This window comes from Jaculus jaculus, chromosome 2 (assembly GCF_020740685.1).
Source record: "Jaculus jaculus isolate mJacJac1 chromosome 2, mJacJac1.mat.Y.cur, whole genome shotgun sequence".
In the NCBI taxonomy this organism is placed as follows: Eukaryota; Metazoa; Chordata; class Mammalia; order Rodentia; family Dipodidae; genus Jaculus; species Jaculus jaculus.
In genome coordinates, this window is record NC_059103.1 from 22937051 (window position 1) to 22939276 (window position 2226).

General features: G+C 49.1%; 1 pseudogene; it reads left to right on the forward strand.

The window, feature by feature from the left end:
• Positions 1 to 354: 354 nt before the first annotated feature.
• Positions 355 to 1432, forward strand: LOC123458639 (annotated as a pseudogene).
• Positions 1433 to 2226: the final 794 nt, after the last annotated feature.

Genomic DNA, 2226 nt, shown 5'->3' on the forward strand with positions numbered 1-2226 from the left:
CTGGTGGCTCCGGCCCCGCCGCGCGCCGCCGCGAGTGAGCCCAGCGCGGCCACCGAGAGCCGGCCCGGCCCGGCCGGGTGAGCCGGGGCTGCGGGCCTGGGAGGGCGGGCGGCGGCTCGGGGCGGCCTCGGGCCGGGTCGGCGCCGCGCTCCTTCGTGTGCGGCCTGCTCCCAAGTGCAATCCCGCCCGGGAGCCTTCGACTCCTTTGCCATTTGTTTTGACTCGTGGGAGCTGTTGGCCATAGTTCCCCGTGCGCAGAAAGAAGGAAGGTGGGAGGGAGCCACGCACGTGAAGAAGCGGTGAAGACGGAATCGTGGGTGCAGCTGACCAGAATAATGATCATCATCAACCCCCCTGGAGAACCTGAAGCTGTACATCAGCAGCCGGCCTCCGCTGGTGGTCTTCAGGATCAGTGTCAGTGCTATGGCCATAGCCTTCCTGACCCTGGGCTCCTTCTTCAAAATCAAGGAGATCAGGTCACCAGAAATGGCAGAGGATTGGAATACATCTCTGCTACGGTTTAATGATTTGGACTTTTGTGTATCGGAAAACGAAACACCGAAGCACCTCTCCAATGACACCACCACCCCAGAAAGCACCATGACCAGCGGGCAGGTCCGAGTATCCACCCAGGTCCCCCAGACCCTGGAGGAATCAGGCCCTGTTAACATCTCAGTGGCAATTACCCTGACTCTCGACCCTCTCAAGCCCTTTGGAGGGTACTCTACCATCCTAGGACATCAGATTGGACTATCAGGCAGACAAGCTCACGAGGAGATAAATATCACCTTCACCCTGCCTGCTGCATGGAGTTCTGATGACTGTGCTCTCCATGGTCACTGTGAGCAGGTGGTGTTCACAGCCTGCATGACCCTCACAGCCGCTCCTGGCGTCTTCCCTGTACCACACTGTGTGCCTGACACATACAGCAATGCCACACTCTGGTATAAGATCTTCACAACTGCCAGAGATGCCAACACAAAGTATGCTCAAGACTACAATCCTTTCTGGTGTTACTAGGGGGCCATCAGTAAAGTGTACCATGCACTAAATCCCAAGCTCACCGTTATTGTTCCGGATGATGACTGTTCATTAATAAATTTGCATCTCATGCACACCAGTTACTTCCTCTTCGCGATTGAGATAACAATGTTTTGCTATGCTGTTATCAAAGGCAGGCCCAGCAAATTACGACAGAGCAATCCTGAATTTTGTCCTGAGAAGGTGGCTTTGGCTGAAGCCTAATCCCATAGCTCCGTTTTTCTGAGACTGAGAAACATGATCGTTGCCTGCTCAGCCAGCCAGGGCCTGGTCACTCTGTGAATACATGATCTTGCAATGTTGGGTTATTCCAGCCAAAGACATTTCAAGTGCCTGTAACTGATTTGTACATATTTATAAAAATTGATCTGGAAACTGGTCCATTGATGCACGTGCTTTGCCCTGGGTGCAGCCTGAGCCTGTCACCCTTGTCATCTTCACTGGGGGCCTGTGGACTTGGGACCTTTCCGTGTAGCGCTGGGGGGATTTGTGGATCTTGCTGGAGCAGAGCAGCTCATGTTTGTACCGAGGTCACAAGTGCATCTCATGGGTGGGTGAGGTTGGTTGTGGCTCCTTTGTGGCCCATGTGTGCAATGTTTGACACACTCTGCACCTTTGATAGATACTGCGTTTCAGAAGCCACAAATCCATTTTGTGGATTTCATGTGTCTGTGGCTTAATAATCATAGTAATGACAGTAATGCCTTTTTTTTTTTCATTTTGCTTGCAAGGAAAAATACTATCTTGAGTATTTTTATTTTTTTAAGAAAAAATAAAATAGTCACATTTTAACATTCCTCTAGTTAGGACAGATGTGTGCTTTTATTCTGAGTGAAAGGTTAAGTATTTAAAAGTCACCTATGTGACCTTTCATTTTCCACATGGACACTGAGGAACTTAATTTTGTTTGCATTGGTCTTTTCCTCTGTTACCTCCTTCCTGTGTTACAAAAGTGAAAATAACTTCCTCACTCAGAAGGGCTTAAAAATTCAGTTAACAGCTCTGCAGTTGGGTCACAGCACAGTCTCCCTTTTGAATGCAGGTAGTAGTATGGAGGGAATGATTGTCATGAAACGTGTTTTTATTCTTTGTTTTAGAAAAGAGGATGAATTTCTTTTTTGAATCTTGCATTTATTTTATACACCTAACAAGTCTTCAAAAGGAAGATGGCAGCTACTAGGTGTG